This window comes from Tamandua tetradactyla, chromosome 15 (genome assembly GCF_023851605.1).
Source record: "Tamandua tetradactyla isolate mTamTet1 chromosome 15, mTamTet1.pri, whole genome shotgun sequence".
NCBI classification, from domain to species: domain Eukaryota; kingdom Metazoa; phylum Chordata; class Mammalia; order Pilosa; family Myrmecophagidae; genus Tamandua; species Tamandua tetradactyla.
Genome location: NC_135341.1, coordinates 47,527,155 through 47,547,339, shown reverse-complemented (window position 1 = coordinate 47,547,339; position 20,185 = coordinate 47,527,155). Strand labels below are relative to the sequence as shown.

At 41.0% G+C, this 20,185-nt stretch overlaps 1 long non-coding RNA gene across 2 annotated transcripts in view; it reads right to left on the bottom strand.

Annotated features, from left to right (window-relative positions):
- LOC143657969 (uncharacterized) overlaps nucleotides 1-13,220 on the bottom strand; it is a 53,609-nt gene extending 40,389 nt beyond the window's left edge. For both annotated transcript variants that reach the window (XR_013163043.1, XR_013163042.1), the window contains exon 1: nucleotides 12,979-13,220. This is a non-coding gene — a long non-coding RNA (uncharacterized LOC143657969). The remainder of the gene's footprint in view (nucleotides 1-12,978) is intronic.
- Between the last annotated feature and the right edge of the window lie 6,965 nt (nucleotides 13,221-20,185).

Sequence of the window (20,185 nt, the reverse complement as noted above, 5' to 3'; positions counted from 1 at the left end):
GTATGAAATTAAATCTCTTTAATTTCAATCTTATTAAATTTATAAAGACTGAGTTTGTGTCCCAGTATATGATCTATCCTGGAGATATTTCATATGTGCTAGAGAAGAATGTTTATCATGGTGTTTTGGAGTGTAATGATCTATATATGCTTAATAGGTCTAATTCACTTATCCCATTTGTTAGGTTCTCTATTTCCTTGTTGATCCTCTATCTGGTTGTTCTATCTATATTGGAGAGTAGTGCATCCATGACTCCCACTATCACTGTTGAAACATTTATAGCTTCCTTCAGTTTTGCCAATGTTTGTGTCCCATACTTTGGAGCTCCTTAAATAGGAGTATAAACATTCATGATTGTTATTTCCTCTTGGTAAATTGTCCCTTCTATTAATATATAGTGTCCTTGTTTATCTCTTATGACACCTTTATATTTAATGTCTATTTTATCTGATATTAGTATAGCTGGCTTCTCCTGCTTTCTTTTGGTTATAGGTTGAGTGAACATCTTTTTCCATCCTTTCATTTTCAATCTAATTGCATCCTTGAATCTAAGATGTGTCTCTTGTAAACAGAACATATTTGGATTATATTTTTAAATCCATTCTGCCAGTCTGTATCTTTTAATTGGTGAGTGTAGTCCATTCATGTTCAAAGTAATTACTGTAAAAGCAATTCTTAACTCTATTATCTTTCAGTTTTTATTTGTTAGACCTATATATTCTTTTCCTTCTCTCTCTTTTTATTCTAAAATAACCATTACCAGTATTCTTCAATTCTGTACCCTCCTCCAGACCTCCTTCTCCTGTCTTTTTATTTCAACTGATAGGACTCCCTTTAGTATTTCTTATAGGGCAGGTCTCTTGTTGACTCAGTTCTCTCAATCTTTGTTTGTCTTTGAAGATTTTAATCTCTCCCTCAATTTTGAAGGATAACTTGGCTGGATAAAGAATTCTTGGCTGGAAGCCTTTCTATTCAGGATCTTAAATATATCATACCTCTGCCTTCTTGCTTCCATGGTGCCTGCTGAGTGGTCTGAAGTCAGTCTTATGTGGTCTCCCTTGTAAGTAATTGTATTAGTTAGGGTTCTCTAGAGAAACAGAATCAACAGAGAACACTTGCAAATATAAAATTTATGAAAGTGTCTCACATGACCGTAGGAATGCAGAGTCCAAAATCCACAGGGCAGGCTGCGAAGCTGATGACTCCAATGGATGGCCTGGATGAACTCCACAGGAGAGACTCACCAGCCAAAGCAGGAATGGAATCTGTCTCCTCTGAGTCCTCCTTAAAAGGCTTCCCATGATTGGATTTAGCATCACTAATTGCAGAAGACACTCCCCTTTGGCTGATTACAAATGGAATCAGCTGTGGATGTAGCTGACGTGATCATGACCTAATCCTATGAAATGTCCTCATTGCAACAGACAGGCCGGCGCTTGCCCAATCAGATGAACAGGTACCACAACTTGGCCAAGTTGACACCTGTCCCTAACCATGACAGTCCACCCCTTGTCAACTTGGCACATATATATATATATATATATATATATCACCTTAGACCATACTTAATCTCCAAATGAAAACAAATAAGCACACATTTTTTCTTTTACCTGACAATACTCAGCTGTCCTGCATATAACTGGAAACACATTAAATCTCTCCAGAATAGCGTGCAAATCCTTGGGCAACATTCATTCTTAAACTTGATATCTTACAACTTAAATAGTATAGCACAAACAAAACAGCATTACAGTCCTCGTTTCTGTAACTGATCATGTGGTCGAAGTTCATATTTATCACTACCTTCTTCCACTACCCATTCCATGTTCCCTTTCCCCTCAGCAAGCACTTCAGCTGGCCATGGTTCTTTGCCTGGTGGGGTGACCCAAACCTTCATTCCTGAAGTCTCACAGCCATTAGTGGTCCTGCCTGGATTGTGTTGTTGCAGTTTTCCATTGATTTTAATCACAGGGCATGGTAATACTAATAGACGCCCCGGGGGATCTCCTATATTCCAAGAAAACTCTTCTTTACCTCCATTATGTAGCTGCAGTCCTACTTCCTTCTGATAGTCAGGGTCAATTACCCCAGACAATAATGTAATCCCCTTCTTGGTGTGTTGATCCAGAGGCATAAGTAGCCCAAAGTGGCCAGGTGGCAATCTTAACTTCCAGTTCAGTGGTATCACTGTTGTTTCTCCTGGAGAAAGCACACCCCATTTTGGAACTAAAACCTGTAGACCAGCAGAACTCAGGGTAGCAGGGGCAGGAAGCAAAAATTTTCCTAGTGGATCACTAGGAGTAATAGTGAGTGGCACCACACCCATTTCCACCCCTTGGTTCCTGGACCCATGGATCCTGGCTATGGGAGAAACAGCACCATACAGTGGACGCTGATTCAGAGCATACACAGCTTCCTGGAGAACATTACCCCAGCCTTTCAAGTTTTTGCCACCTAGTTGGCACCGTAATTGAGTTTTCAAAAGGCCATTCCACCGTTCTATCAATCCAGCAGCTTCTGGATGATGGGGAACATGGTAAGACCAGAGAATTCCATGAGCATGTGCCCATTCCCGCACTTCATTTGCTGTGAAGTGTGTTCCTTGATCCGAAGCAATGCTATGTGGAATACCATGACGATGGATAAGGCATTCTGTAAGCCCACGGATAGTAGTTTTGGCAGAAGCATTGCGTGCAGGGAAAGCAAACCCATATCCAGAGTATGTGTCTATTCCAGTTAGAACAAATCGCTGCCCCTTCCATGAAGGGAGTAGTCCAATGTAATCAACCTGCCACCATGTAGCTGGCTGGTCACCTCGGGGAATGGTGCCATATCGGGGGCTGAGTGTGGGTCTCTGCTGCTGGCAGATTGGGCACTCAGCAGTGGCTATAGCCAGGTCAGCCTTGGTGAGTGGAAGTCCATGTTGCTGAGCCCATGCATAACCTCCATCCCTACCACCATGACCACTTTGTTCATGAGCCCATTGGGCAATAACAGGAGTTGCTGGGGAAAGAGGCTGACTGGTATCCATAGAACGGGTCATCTTATCCACTTGATTATTAAAATCTTCCTCTGCTGAAGTCACCCTCTGGTGTGCATTCACATGGGACACAAATATCTTCAAGTTTTTAGCCCTCTCAGAAAGGTCTATCCACATACTTCTTCCCCAGACCTCTTTGTCACCAATTTTCCAATTATGGTGTTTCCAAGTCCCTGACCATCCAGCCAAACCATTAGCAACAGCCCATGAGTCAGTATACAAACGCACCTCTGGCCAGTTTTCCTTCCAAGCAAAATGAACAACCAGGTGCACTGCTCGAAGTTCTGCCCACTGGGAGGATTTCCCCTCACCACTGTCCTTCAAGGACACCCCAGAAAGGGGTTGTAATGCTGCAGCTGTACACTTTCGGGTGGTACCTGCATATCGTGCTGAACCATCTGTAAACCAGGCCCAAGTTTTCTCTTCCTCAGTCAATTCACTGTAAGGAATACCCCAAGAGGCCATAGCTCTGGTCTGGGAAAGAGAAGGTAATGTGGCAGCAGGAGTGGAAACCATGGGCATCTGTGCCACTTCTTCATGTAACTTACTTGTGCCTTCAGGACGTGCTCTGGCTCTATCTCGTATATACCATTTCCACTTTACAATAGAGTGCTGCTGTGCACGCCCAACTTTATGGCTTGGTGGGTCAGACAACACCCAACTCATGATAGGCAACTCAGGTCTCATGGTAACTTGGTGGCCCATGGTTAAGTGTTCAGTCTCTACTAAGGCCCAGTAGCAGGCCAAAAGCTGTTTCTCAAAAGGAGAGTAGTTATCTGCAGCAGATGGTAAGGCTTTGCTCCAAAATCCTAAGGATCTGCGTTGTGATTCTCCTATAGGGGCCTGCCAAAGGCTCCAGACAGCATCTCTGTTTGTCACTGACACTTCCAGCACCATTGGATCTGCTGGATCATATGGCCCAAGTGGCAGAGCAGCTTGCACAGCAGCCTGGACCTGTCGCAGAGCCTCCTCTTATTCAGGTCCCCACTCAAAATTAGCAGCTTTTCTGGTCACTCGATAAATGGGCCGGGGTAGCACACCCAAATGAGGAATATGTTGTCGCCAAAATCCAAAAAGACCAACTAGGCATTGTGCCTCTTTTTTGGATGTGGGAGGGGCCAGATGCAGCAATTTATCCTTCACCTTAGAAGGGATATCTCGACATGCCCCACACCACTGGACATCTAAAAATTTTACTGAGGTGGAAGGCCCCTGTATTTTTATTGGATTTATCTCCCATCCTCTGACACGCAAATGCCTTACCAGTAAATCTAGAGTAGTTGCTACTTCTTGCTCACTAGGTCCAATCAACATGATATCATCAATATAATGGACCAGTGTGATGTCTTGTGGGAGGGAGAAATGATCAAGGTCTCTGCGAACAAGATTATGACATAGGGCTGGAGAGTTGATATACCCCTGAGGTAGGACAGTGAAAGTATATTGCTGACCTTGCCAGCTGAAAGCAAACTGTTTCTGGTGGTCCTTACTAATAGCTATTGAGAAAAAAGCATTTGCCAGATCAATAGCTGCATACCAGGTACCAGGGGATGTATTGATTTGCTCAAGCAATGATACTACATCTGGAACAGCAGCTGCAATTGGAGTTACCACCTGGTTGAGTTTACGATAATCCACTGTCATTCTCCAAGACCCATCTGTTTTCTGCACAGGCCAAATAGGAGAGTTGAATGGGGATGTGGTGGGAATCACCACCCCTGCATCTTTCAAGTCCTTAAGAGTGGCAGTAATCTCTGCAATCCCTCCAGGAATACGGTATAGCTTCTGATTTACTATTTTGCTTGGTAGGGGCAGTTCTAATGGCTTCCACTTGGCCTTTCCCACCATAATAGCCCTCACTGCACAAGTTAGAGAACCAACGGGGGGATTCTGCCAGTTGCTCAGTATGTCTATGCCAATTATACATTCTGGAACTGGGGAAATAACTACAGGATGGGTCCAGGGGCCCACTGGACCCACTGTGAGACGGACCTGAGCTAAAACTCCATTGATCACCTGGCCTCCATAAGCCCCCACTCTGACTGGTGGTCCAGAGTGACGTTTTGGGTCCCCTGGAATTAATGTCACTTCTGAACCGGTGTCTAATAATCCCCGAAATATCTGATCATTTCCTTTTCCCCAATGCACAGTTACCCTGGTAAAAGGCTGTCGGTCTCCTTGGGGAAGACTTAGAGGAAGGTTAACAGTATAAATTTGTGGCAGTGTAACAGGTTTCTCCCCCATAGGGACCTGGCCTCCCCTTCATTCAAGGGGCTCAGGGTCTGTAAACTGTTTCAAGTCTGGAAATTGGTTAAGGGGCCGTGACTCTGTGTTTTTGTAATTCAGGTTAGACTTCTGTTCCCTTCACCTAGAACTCTTTTGTTTATACAGCTCCAACAAGAATTTAGTAGACTGCCCTTCTATTGTATTTCTAGGCACCCCATGATTTACTAGCCAATGCCACAAATCTCTGCGTGTCATATAATTTTGATGCCTCCTTTGAGTTTGTTGTCTATTATAATACCCATGTCTACCCTGTCTTTGGTGATTAAGTGCTGCCACCTGGCTTCTGCCAACTCGGGATCCTGTCATCCCCATTGTGTTTAAGGATTCCAGCTCAGTGACAGCAGTTCCTACAGTAATATCTGACCTACAGAGAAGTGCAACCACAGAGCTCTTGAGGGATGATGGTGCTAGTCTCACAAATTTATTTCTCACTGTTCTGGTAAAAGGTGCATCCTCTGGACATTCCTGGGGTGTAAGAGCAGGCTTTGCATGATAAATCCACTCTAACATCCCAATCTCTCTAAGCCTCTGGATCCCCTCATCTACATTATACCACGGCAGTTCTGGCATTTCAACCTCAGGTAATGTTGGCCACCTTTTGATCCATGTTTCAACCAACCACCCAAACAAGCTGTTAACACCTTTTCTAACTGCTCTAGCTATAACATTAAATGCAGAATCTCTGCTTAGTGGGCCCATATCAATAAATTCAGCCTGATCCAGCCTTATATTCCTCCCACCATTATCCCACACTCTTAAAATCCATTGCCACACATATTCCCCTGATTTCTGTCTATATAAATTGGAAAACTCACACAGTTCTTTTGGAGTATAACGTACCTCCTCATGTGTGATACTTTGTACCTCACCTTTAGGGGCCTGTTGGGACTTTAGTCTAGTTATAGGTCTAGAAGAAATGAGGGGTGGTGGGGGTGGGTCATGAAAAGAATTAGAAATAGCTTCCAAGCCATTTGCTTCAGGGCTTTCATTTGCAGTTTCATCTGGTGAAACAGGATTAATAACTCTAGGGCTAATCCCTTCAGGAGGAGGTTGGGTGGCCAATTCCTCAAGGCAGGCTGGAGGTGGGGCGGCTATGTCCTCAGGGCAGACTATTACAGGGTTATCTAAAGAAGGCTCAGCATGGTCTAGGGTTTCAACCTCACCCCCAACATCATTATCAATCCATATGTCACCATCCCATTTTTCAGGGTCCCACTCCTTTCCAATCAATGCCCTCACTTTAACGGCAGACACCATGCAAGACTGAGATTTCAGTTTACGTTGTAAAGTTGCTACTCTAACAATAAGATTCTGAGTCTGATTTTCAGAGATCTCAAGTCTATGGCTACAGGAAATAAAATTTTCCTTCAGGATACTCATAGAAACCTCTACATCTTTCAGACGGCACTTAAGCTTCTTGTTTGAAGCCTTAAGCCCATCCCTTTCACCCTTTAATGTAGACAGTGTATCTAACAACAACCAACCAACATCTCTATAACTCTTATTTCTACAAAACTCTGTAAAGGTGTCAAAAACATTATCCCCCAGAGTCTGGCTTCGTACAAGTGAAGCATTAGGAGAATCGAATGATGATATTTTGACTATCTCCTTTGCCAACTCAGTCCATGGATTGGGAGTGTCATTCTGATTACGGGAATCAGAGTCCTTAGTGTCTCTGAGCCCAGTCAGAGTAGAAAACCATTCATAAGAACCCATTTTTAAGATTCTGTTCCTTAAGAACCACTCCTGGTACCAAGATGTATTAGTTAGGGTTCTCTAGAGAAACAGAATCAACAGGGAACACTTGCAAATATAAAATTTATGAAAGTGTCTCACGTGACCGTAGGAATGCAGAGTCCAAAATCCACAGGGCAGGCTGCGAAGCTGATGACTCCAATGGATGGCCTGGATGAACTCCACAGGAGAGACTCACCAGCCAAAGCAGGAATGGAATCTGTCTCCTCTGAGTCCTCCTTAAAAGGCTTCCCATGATTGGATTTAGCATCACTAATTGCAGAAGACACTCCCCTTTGGCTGATTACAAATGGAATCAGCTGTGGATGTAGCTGACGTGATCATGACCTAATCCTATGAAATGTTCTCATTGCAACAGACAGGCCAGCGCTTGCCCAATCAGATGAACAGGTACCACAACTTGGCCAAGTTGACACCTGTCCCTAACCATGACAGTAATAGATTGTTTTTCTCATGCTGCTTTCAGGACTTTATGTTTCTCTTTGACATTTGACAGTTGATTAGTATGTATCTTGGAGAAAAGTCCAAGAAAAATTAGAAAATATTTTGAATTGAGTGGAAATGAAAATTTATCTCAAAATTTGTGGAAAGGAACAAAAGCAGTGCACAGAGGGAAATTTTTAGCATTAAATACTTCTAATACTTATATTAGAAAAGAGGAAAAAAATCTCAACTCAACAATCTACAAGTACATCTTAAGAAACTAGAAAAAAAGTAAAATGAACTGAAAGAAAAAAGAAGGAAGACCAAAAGACCAAAATTTTATAAAGATGTAAGCCCAAATCAGTGAAATTGAAACAAGAAAACAATAGAGAAAAGCCAAGGAAAAAAACCCTGCTTTTTAAAAGTTCAGTAAAATTGATAAATCTCTAGCAAAAATGAAAGAAGAGATTCATTAAAGTTCCTACAAAATTGAAGTTTGAATAGGAAGCATTATGAAAAATGCTTCATAAACTGACAAGTTAGATAAAAATGAATACTTCCTCAAAACCACAAACTGTCAAAACTTGCCTAAGAAGAATAAACACTTCCCAACTCATTCTGTAATATCCAGTCTTGCTCTGATTTGATACCCAAAACAAACAAACAAAAAACAGTACAAGAAAAGAAATCTAATAATCAATATCTCTTATGAACATGCATGCAAAATCCTTAACAAAACATTAACACATCAAATCCAATAATCTGTATAAAAAGAATAATGGATCTTGACTACGGGGTTTATCCTTGGATTGTAGGGTGTGTGTGTGTGTTTGTGCATGTGTGCATGTTGTGTGTATATTCAATACAATTCCAGTCAAAACACCAACATTTTTTATCCTTTTATGTTTATTTATTTCAAAATCTTTAGATTTTGTTGAAATAAATTCATATAGCATATATTTTATTCAAAATAATCAATGTCTCAGTATCTTCAGTTGCATAGTCATCATCATTCTCAATTTTAGACAATTTTCATTCTCCAAAGAGAAAAAAAACAGAGAGACACAATCACACCAAAGAGAAAACCCAATATTCCCCTTCACTCTTATCCCCACCCCCTATTATTTACCCCCACTATTGTTGTGGTACTAGTGAGGTATTCCTACAAAATATAGTCCATGGCATGCAATACGTAGTTTTTCCCATATACACCTTGCTTTAGTTTGCTAAAGCTGCCAGAATGCAATATACCAGAAACAGAACAGCTTTTAAAAATGGAACTTATAAAGTTGCAAATTAACAGTTTTAAGACCATGAACATTTCCAAATTAAGGTTACCTTCACTCAAGAAAGGTTGATGCCATCTGGAACACCTCTCAGCTGGAAGGCACATGGAAACATCTGCTAGCTTTCGCTCTTCATTTTATAAGGCTTCCCCAGAGACATTTTTCCCTCTACATCTCTACAGGTCTTTGACTGTTTCATCTCTGAAACTTTTTTCAAATTGATTCCCTCTTAAAGGACTCCAGTAAGCAACACCCCCTTGAACGGGTGGAGACACATCTCCATGAAAACCACCTAATCAGGAATTACCAATCACAATTGGGTGGTCACGTCTCTATGGAAACAACTAGATACAAAGGATCCCACACAGCAATATTGAATTAGGATTAAAGAACATGGATTTTCTGGGGTATACAACAGTTTCAAACTGGCACATCTCTCTATTGTCAAATCTTTGTACAAGTGTCATAACTTTGAAGTAGTTCATGCAAGAATTTATTTATATTTGTAGTGCTAATTGGTGAGATACATGGCTTTAAACAACTCCTTTCAATCATTTTCACCTTCAATATAGTACTATTACTTATAATCCCATTAACAAACTACCATACTTTATCCATTCCCTTACATTTAAGTTGAACTTCGCAGAACCCTTACCTTTTATATTTACTGTTTCAGTTATTTATAATTTATATGGAAAAATACCTACAATGTTTTTAAAAAAATAAAATCCATATATGCTTTATCAACCATTAAAATTTGCTATGTAGGGTGCACGGGTGGTTCAGTGGTAGAATGCTCATCTTCCATGTGGGAGACTTGGGTTCAATTCCTGGACCATGCACCCCCCAAAAAACTGCCATGTAAAACTTGCTGAAATTTAATGTATGATATTGGTGTGATAGTAAACATATATATCTGTGAAGCAGAGTGCAGATTTTATATACACATCCTAGGATGCATGAGAACTTACTTATGTCAAATGTTTATTGAATATATGATATCGGTCTAAGTTGCTCTTTATCTGAAAGAACACAATATTAGGATTCCCAATCTCAATGTACATTAAAATATATACTTGATAGTTATGAAGATATTGTAGAGTGGGATGCATTATCAAGGGCACATGTACATTTTTTCTTGATAGTCAATTTTTTTTTTTTGCCCACTGAGGGGAACACATGGTTTCACATTGCTACTTCTGAAGACCCAATTGTTTCAGTTTGTAAGTTGCTGGAATGCAATATATGAGAAATGAAACATCTTTTAAAAAGGAAATGTATTAAGTTGCAAATTTACAGTTCTAAGGCCATGAAAATATCCAAACTAGAGCATCCAGGGAAAGATACCTTGATTCAGGAAAGGCCAATGGGTCCATACACCTCTGTTAGCTATAAAAGTACATGGTAACATCTGTTAGCTTTCTCTACAGGCATCTTCAACAGCTTCTCTGGGGGAATTTTCTGTATGTATCTCCAAAGGTCTCTGGCTGTGTGGGCTTTGTTGGTTCTAAAGCTTTTTCCAAAATGTTTCCTTCTTGAATGGTTTCAGTAAGCAGCCCCCCCTTGAATGGGTAGAGACACATCTCCATGGAAAGCATCTAAATCAAATTACCACCCACATTTGGATGGGTCACATCTCCATGGAAACAATCATAAAGATCCCACCCAGCAATATTGAATGAGGATTAAAGGACATGGCTTTTCTGGGGGTACATAATAGCTTCAAACTGGCATACCTGTGATGTATGCTTTTGTAAAATCCTGAACTTGGGGATGAGAGAAGAAAGGATTGCCCCTGCGCACATATGTACTATGAATATGTGCACCACACACATATGCATTACACACTGAACTTATCCCTGGTTATGATCCCCATTTAACCTAAGCTTTCCTCTCTCTCCAGAAGGTACATGTTACTGCTGGCAGGGGCAGGGACATAGGAGGAAGAGAGTGATGGAGAAAGGAAGAAATGATCCTGGACAGGATCTAATAATGGAGGAGAAAAGGACCCAAAAGACAGTATTAGGACAATTGGAAAAAAAAATTGGAATATGGACAGCAAGCTTTATATCAATGTTAAATGTCTTGGAGTTGATAACTGTACTTAAAGTGGTTACATAAGTGAATATATCCTTGGTCTTGTGAAATGTACATGGAAGTATTAAGTGCTCAAGACCTCCATGTATATAACCTACTCTCAAATATTTAGAAGATAGATAGGTAGATAGGTAGATAGAATGATATAATAAATATGGAAAAATTATAAAAGTTGTTAAATCTGGGGTATATTGATGTAGGGGGTATATTGATGTTCTCTGCATTGGTTTTTGTATTATTTTTGGCAACTGTCCTGTAAGTTTGAAATTATTTCAAAATGAAAAGTTAAAAAATTTAAAAAAGGAAAGGAAAGAAATGGAAAAGGAAGGGAAAGGAGTATGAACGGATGGAGCCTGGAGCTGCTGCCACTTTCTCTGAAGTGAAGAGAAGAAGAAGGGCACCAGTTGTCCCCCTTCTTCTTTATTCCAGGTGCTAATTAAAACTGAAAGACAGAAGTGATGGTGTGGAAGTTTCTGAGCACCTGGTGCTTGTACTGAGCTTACAGTGCAGAAGGTATGTTTCATGTGTTAAACTTCAGCAGTCACTAGGCCTTTGACTCCAAAGTTCCGCAGAGCTATGTTAAGTAGTCAGCTTCCCTCTACTGTTATCCTTCTTGGGTAAGCAAATTGTCCATAGCAGAGTTCAAACAGGCGAGACTCAGGCTTTTTGGTCAAGTTTTATTGTTATTATTACTGTGTCTCACCTAATCTAAAATACTATCAACTGTAGGTCATACCACTATTTTATGTCTGTAAAAAAATATTGCCAGTTAAATTATAACCCAGCTTTAACAACAGTGTGATTTAATTCATGGATTGGTCGCACCAGTTTCTTGATGCTTTGAAATTCCTTTCATCTATTCTAAGGAATTTGTCAATTTGTCCTGCCCTCAGTTGCATTGTGTTGGAGGGTAATAAGCCATCCTTGTGCATTTATCTCAGCGTGCCGGTTTAAAACTAGTATGTACCCCAGAAAAACCATGTTTTAATCCTGATCCTATCTTGTGGGTCTAAACTTATTGTTTCGGGTGGGAAACTTTGACTGGATTGTTTACATGTGGGTGTGGTCTTTTGACTAGATGATGCGACTCCACTTATTCAAGGTGGATCTTGATTAGTTTACTAGATTCCTTTTAAAGGGGAAACATTTTAGAGAAACCTCAGATGCAGACACTTGGAGAACAGTTGCCTCAGAGCTGATAGAGATCCTTGGAGTGCCAACAGAGAGAGCAGAGGCCTAGACACAGATATTTGGAGCCCAGCAGACATCACCATATGCCTGCCTATGAGATGCTAAGCAAGCCAGAACCCAGAGTTGTGTCCTGGAGGAGCTAAGTGAAGGCCCACAGATTCTTAGAGAGGAAACCACTTGCATCAGAGGCTGAAAGCAACAGAACCGGGAACAAGGACCAGCAAATGCCAACCAGGTGCTTTCTCGATGACAGACATCGGCCTTCTTTGGAGTTAAGGTATCTTTCTCTGTATTCCTTAGTTTGGACATTTCTATGACCTTAGAATTGTAAGCTTATAACTTATTAAATTCCCTTTTCAAATGCCTTCACATTTCTGGTATATTGCTTTCTAATAGCATTAGCAAATCAAACACTCAGTAACAAAAAGTACCACCATTTCTTCTGCCTGTGGATTTCTATAACTCTTAGTTATTGCTTGAAAGAAAGAGGAGATTGCAATAATTTCTTTCTAGACAGATTTTCCTTCATTAATATAGCATTTTTATACCAGTGCTCTATTTCCGTGTCTTTGTAAAAGCACAATGACATTTTTTATTTGATAGCCAAACCACACTGAAAACTTTCTGAAGATATTTTAAACAACAAACTCAGTATGTGTATATAACTCAGTCGAAGTGACAACATTATGAACAGCCATGGCTGAATTTACTCATGACAACCACAGTAATTCTAGCAGTTCTAACGGACAATCTGATTGTAAGATACACCCCCCACTCCTCCCCCAAAAAAGCCTGCCCTAAAAGAATCAAACACAATAGATCTGCTTCATTTTAGTGGTATTGTCTTATTTCTTGAGCACTTTCTAAAGCAGCTCTGCCTTCCCCAATGAGCCCTCTCACCTGGCAGTGTGTGCCTACATCCCAAAGACACATGATCCCCTTTGGAGACAGTGGTTGTTCGGGAAACCTCATGCCCATAGCAGTATCATCACTGGCCTGACCATATATCTCATCATCAGACCTTCACAGTGGTGGAGAGGAGTTGTCATATTCACAGTACTCAAAACAACAAGAGATAGAATGTCTCCTGTACTGGCTTAAGATAAGAAGGATTGTTTCTGTGTCCCTAGCAGGCAACTGCACAGACTTTCAAGGGCTGAGAATAATGCCCAGCTGGCTGACAGGACAAGGCCTGTTAGGTCAGAACCTAGGGTTTGTGACTCTTGGGCCACATGGTCACTCCCATTTCTGCTTCTTCTACATAGTAGACACTTGAAAATTATTTGTGTGACTGACTATGCTTTCTGGCTCTCCATGGAGTAGCAGGGCCCCAAATCTATGTGACCAAGTTCTAACTACAAGGTCTGTGTTTTGAATTTCACATTCTTGACAGAGAAACCTCAGGCTCACCCAGCCCATAGCCTTGCTTCCTTACCCCCACCCCTGGGGTTAGATGTAACACCGGTTTGAAGCTAATATGTATCCGAGAAAAGCCATGTCCTTTAATCCTCATTCAATACTGGTCGGTAGAATCTTTTTGATTGTTTCCATGGAGATATGACCCACACAATAGTGGGTATTAATTTTGATTAGGTGGTTTCAAAGGAGATGTGTCTCCACCCATTCAAAGTGGGGTTGCTTACTGGAGCCTTTTGTTCTAGTTTGCTAGCTGCTGGAATGCAATATACCAGAAACGGAATGGCTTTTTAAAAGGGGAATTTAATAAGTTGCTAGTTTACAGTTCTAAGGCCGAGAAAATGTTCCAATTAAAACAAGTCTATAGAAATGTCCAATCAAAGGCATCCAAGGAAAGATACCTTGGTTCAAGAAGGCTGATGAAGTTCAGGGTTTCTCTCTCATCTGGAAAGGCACATGGCGAACACAGTCACAGTTTCTCTCTCGGCTGGAAAGGCACATGGCAAATACGGCATCATCTGCTAGCTTCCTCTCCTGGCTTCCGGTTTCATGAAGCTCCCTGGGAGGTGTTTTCCTTCTTCATCTCCAAAGGTCGCTGGCTGATGGACTCTCTGCTTCGTAGTGTTGCTCTCTCTGAATCTCTTATTCTCCAAAACGTTTCTTCTTTTATAGGACTCCAATAAACCAATCAAGACCCACCCAAATGGGTGGAGACATGTAGTCCCCTAATCCAGTTTAACAATCATTCTTGACTAAATCACATCATCCAGGGAGATGATCTGATTGCAGTTTCAAACATACAGTATTGAATAGGGATTATTCTACCTTTATGAAATGGAACTTATATTAAAACATGGCTTTTCTTAGGGGGCATACTTCCTTTCAAATCATCACACCTTTTAAGAGGCAACCATTCTGGGAAAAGCTTTAGAGGCACCAGAACCAACAGAACCACATGGCCAGAGACCTTTGGAGATGAAGAAGGAAAATGCCCCTGGGGGAACTTCATGAAATAAGAAGCCAAGACAGAAAGCCAAGTGCCCTCCCAGCTGAAAGAGAAACCCTGAATGTCATCAGCCTTTCTTGAGTGAAGGTAACTTCTTATTGGTGCCTTAGTTTGGATATTTTCACAGCCTTAGAACTGTAAACTTGCAACTTAATAAATTCCTCTTTTTAAAAGCTGATCCATTTCTGGTATATCACATTCCAGCAGCTTACTACTAAACCAGATGTCCATCCTTACTTTGGTCAACTGTGGCCAAAGGACAAGTCACCCAGTACTCAACATGTCCCTTCAGCAGGAGCCTTGGATGGAGCCACATCCCCCTTCACAATTATGTAGACAGAGACATAACAACTGACCTTCTCAGGACGAGAGTAGTACAGTTTTTAAACCCGGCTAGAGCCCCTGAAAGATGCTGCATGGGCCGCGTTCAATATCACATTAATTAATTTAAAGGGAAAACTCGACTTCCCGAGGGGGCCATCTATGATGATCATGCCATGTATGGTTATCCAAACTTGACAAAGGAATAGAAGGAGGGACATTGTCTGATTTAATTCTCAGTTTTGATGTTGCTGTTTTTTGTTTGATATAGTCCCACATAAACTTATCATGCTTGGGATGCTTTCCCTGTGAACTGAAAATGTGTACAAGTCTACAGTGTCTATGAGAGTCTCCGTTCTGAATTCTGTGATCCCAGAAGTGGTAAATATTGGCAATATAAGAAAGGAATAGATGGGGAGGTGGGGTACTTCTATGGGTAGTTGTACATAGCTGTTTAGGTGGGTAGGTGTTTATTACGGTAGTAGAATATTTCTTTTTAAAGATTTATCATAGGGTTTCTTCAAATAAACACATTTGCAGAGTGAGTCACTTCACAGACTGAAGGTAGCTTCCACCCAGCACTTGTATTGCTTGAGGGCAGGTGTCCTTGCATAAGGAACAGGGCACCAGCCTTACATAAGGAAGTGTCCTCTACTTTAGACCAATGCTCTGACCTTGGTTAGCACGCTGAATGTGTCCACACTTCAAACCGCCCCTTCATAGGTTGTGAGGGGAAAGTGACTTCTTGCCAAGCTGGAGGGATGTCTGCTTACAAAGAATTCCACTTTGGAGAAACAAAGGTACACACACTGTTGTCAATGCTATTCAAATATGTCTTGGCTGAGAGCCCTGCCCATTATAGGATTTCTGCCTCTGGTCCCCAAAGGCATTCTCAGCCCAAAGACTGCTTTGTACTGACAGTATATTTTGTTGCTGGCAGAGGCAGAATAAGCAGGCTCACAACCGCCTAACAGAGAACCACGTGTTCCTTGCAGATGCCTGTGCTCAGAGCAGCAGCAAATGCATATTCAACCTTAAAATGCACACCAGCTGTGACTACTTGATTAGAAATCCAGAGACAGCTACTCACAAATATGCCTTCAACACCACCAGATATGAATTTCTGGGTCCAGAGAGATTTTGAGGCCTCCTGTGCTTGATAAATTCCTCCTTGCTGGGATGCCTGAAAATATGTTTCTTGAATAATCTCCGGCATAGTGAGAGGATGTAAATGACTAAATTTATCACTAGCCATTTCTTCCAATGGCAACCATGGCTGTGGCTGATGATGTCAGAAGGCCAAGAAGTGGATGATGATGGCCCTTCTATCCATCTTCTAAGCCTATCAAAGATGGATAGTGAAGGGCAATGCCTATAAAACTTTCAATATGATCTCCTGGCTACGTGTCATGGAGCAAATTTGCCCATGCTCCATGAGGTTGGAGCTACCATGACCCGTGTAAGAAATTAGATATTTTGAGAGTTAAAGAAGTTAATGAATATAAAGGGCCTAGTGAGTTAGTTGGATTGGAACCTGAACACAGAAACCCCTGGTTGATTGGAAAGTTAGCATCAAGTACTAGAAAAAGAGATGGACTAAGAGGTGTTCTAGAGTCTGGGAGATGGGGCTCTTTCATTTACTTTGGAATCCTTTATGAGTTTTATGAGGATTAAATGACATAATGCATAAAAGGTATTTAGCATTTGGACTTTCATGCTGAGTGCTCAATGAACATGAGCTATTACTGCTATTTTAACCAATATTAATAAAAGACATTGCCTTCCAGGAAATCACTAATTCGCCATGGTGCAATAGGATGTTATATTTCCCTGTCAGCACTGAGAGGATGAGTACTGTTTTCATGAACAGGACTGTGGGAAGCTATGTTCTCAGAGACCTAGTCACAGGTCTTTTTTTGTCTGTCTGTTTGTATTTTGGAGTTCATGAGCCAGGAATTGAACCCAGATCCCCTCATTGCAGGTGAAAACTCTACCACTAAACTACCCATGCACCTCTCTAGTCACAGTTTTTATTGGCAACTGACTTATATAGTATTCATATTTGTATTTGCTCATTATGGAGATAATTGTGGATAAGAAAAAGAGCAATAAAGAAGAAAATGTTTAACTGATGAGCTTTCTCCATGTCTTGGCCAACTCTCTCATCATCTGCTCTTTATGTGGAATTACCTCAGTTACTTCCTGTGATTCCAGGAATTTTCCACAAAGCATAATGATGGCTGATGAAGTAATGAGAGGCAAAATTAAGGGTTGAATATACCTTTCTGAAGATGAATGGTTTGTACAAACACAGAAGTTGAACTAATTCCACAATAGGAGCTGAATTAGAGAAATTCTAGATTGTCCTATGTTTATAGAAGTGGATAGGATTTAGGGAAATGCATTATTTCCTTACAAATTACTGAAGACCACTGAGTTCTGATCATGAGTTCTATCTATCAATATTTTACCATACCATAAAATAAAATGACTAGCTTAAGAATACTTGGAATGAGTTATTATGTTGAGTAAGTTAAACAGCTTCTTTACAATCTAATTTACATTATTTTATCTGCAAACTGTTTCTTCATATAGTCATTGCCTAAATACTGTGGGGAATATAAGACAAGAGTGAGGCATGACCCTACCCTTTAGATAAATTTCATCTTTGGCCACTTTTAAATGATCCTTAGAAGGCTCAAACTTAGTATGCTTATTTGCTGTGTATGAAAGATGCTGGAAAAACAGAGTTCTTTCTGTCACTAGGACAAAATAAGGTCAATTTTAATTCACAGAATCAATAAGGGGAAGAAAATGAACAGACTTCATGTATGTGTGAGGACGTGTGTGTGATTGTGTGTACGCATACGTGTGAATGTACGTTAATGTGTGTGTGAGTGTGTGTCTTCCCTTCTGGGATCGGCACTGACCACCTTTGATGCTTGTGCTACAAACGTAATGGTAGAGATGCCTGATGGTTACATACCTTTGACAGGCACATTAACCAATTTGTTCCTTGAAGCAATCCTGAGAGGTAGGAGAGTCAAGGAATATTATCCTTATTTTGCAGATAAGGAAACTAAACTTGAGAGGTTATGATTCTCTAAGTATTCACAATGACGGTAATAATAGTGACTCCCCATTGAGTGGCTAACACATGCTGGAGAGCACGCTGGCTTTACCAGAACTGTCTCCATGGATGGTGTGTGCAGCAGCCAAGTCCTCTTAGTGACTCACATAAGATGGGAGCCTGGCCAGGACTCCAGGGAGAGTGTCAAGATGCAGAAGATGGGAGCAGAGAAGACACAGAGCTCATCATTCTTACTCCCAGAAGCTGATTGGTGTTTCAAGAGGAAGTAAAATAGCAGGGTCTGATAGCTATAAGGACAACACAAATGACACACGCAGGCCATTGCACCTCCCTGATTGCACCTCCCTGATTGTCCTCATTTGTCAGAAGGTAGCTCAGTTCGCATGCTCAAGTTGAATTGCTTGTCTTTCTCTGTTTATGGCCAGTACTGGAGAATCACCACTTGCATGTTGAGTTGCTGTGGCCATTGGGTTGCATCTTTCCTCTTTCCCTGGAGAGCTTCTATGCACACACACAAAAATGGTTCTCCCATATTTTTGTCTCAGGATTCCTTTAAACTCTTACAAATTACTGAAGACCCCCGAGTCTTGATCATGTTATATCTATCAACATTTTACCATATAAGAAAAACATGTTTTTAAACTTAACCCATTCCTGTGGGTGTGAATCCATTGAAAATAGGAACTTTTTATGAGGTTCCTTAACTTCAGTTAAGGTGTGGCTCACCTCAATTAGGATGGGTCTTAATCTATTACTGGAGTCCTTTAGAAGCAGAATGAAATTCAGACAGCTAGAAAGCCACTGAGGGAGCAGCCGAAACTGAACATCAGTGGAACTTGGAAGAGAAGGGAGAGACCAAGAGATGCCACCACATGCTTTGCCATGTGATAAGGTAAGGACAATTGAGCACCAGCAGCGAATGCCTGTGTGCTGTGGGTGGCTGCTAGTGTCAGGCCCGAAGAACCAAAGAGAGACTAGTGAGGGCAAGCACAGAGAAAAATAAAAGGGAAGGAAATTTATCAACCAGAACAGATTTTTAAGTTTCACTGAACATACCAACTGGCAAAATAACTATGGTTATGGCCTTTGGAATATGGTTTGAGGCAGTCTATTCTGACCCTCATTGTGCTATCCTGGAGTTCCCCCCTAAGCCCTGGCTTCCCTGTGCCTGGGGAATTATTCACTCATTAAGAGAATCTGTGTCCCATACAGCACTCCACTGATGTCTCCGGCTCCACCTGTTGCCTGAGCTTCCTCAACATAGACACTTTTCCTCACTCATCTTTGTATCTTGTGTGGCATGATACAGTGCCTAGCCCAAGGGAGCACCACAATGAGTATCTTCTAAATGGAATGCCCTTCTGTTTCAATAAAATATTGAAACTACTCTCCTGCATATCAACCTGATCAATCTCACCAAAGCCAGCTTCAGCAATGGGCAGCAGTAACCTTTGTAGGGATGAAAAACATACCTGAAGACAGTTTTTCCTGGGAGCTACATGGTTACCACTGTCTTGGTGTGATGCAGAAGTTTTTGTTCAAATTCCCCTCTTTTCTGTGGTTCAAAGCTTAATATTGGGATTGCAAATTCCAGCGCTGGTATCAGCATTTGCCCTCAGGGCAACCTCATTCCTTCAGTTTATTGACTATTCACTGCTCTCAGCTCTGGACCTGGCTCATAGGTTGCTAACATTTTTTAATTTTTAAAAAATTTTTTAGGAGGGGAAAGGTTCCTTGGAGATTTTCCCTACTTCATGCAAACATAACATTCAATAAACTATGTTTCCTTCAGGATTTAGATGTTTTGTACTAAACAGAAGTGATCTGCAAAGTATCTATGATATCATCATGCTAAAAGTAGATTCATTTAAGGAATTCAAATAATATTTTAGCTATTATCACCATTTTCAGAAACCTTGATGAAACTGAGACATTTGGACCTACTCATGGATACTGGTGGTGTCCTGACCAGCTCTCAAGCCCCTAGTGCTCAGTCAAGAAAGTGAATATACGAACGAAACTCTGATCCATTGTCAGCAGTAAATAGATCCGGAAAATCTGGCCTGCCACCTGCAACAATTGGTATAGGAGGCTGTCCATTATCTACAGCAAATATTTCAGGAAGTCAAACCATAATCCCTGTAACAATGAACCCCAAATAGTCAGGAATCGATTGATAACTGACAGCTTCTCTAACTTTTACCCATGCTTCCAGTTTAGGAGTACTGGAGAAAGTCAAATATGCTCTGTAACCAATCACACAGCATGTCCTG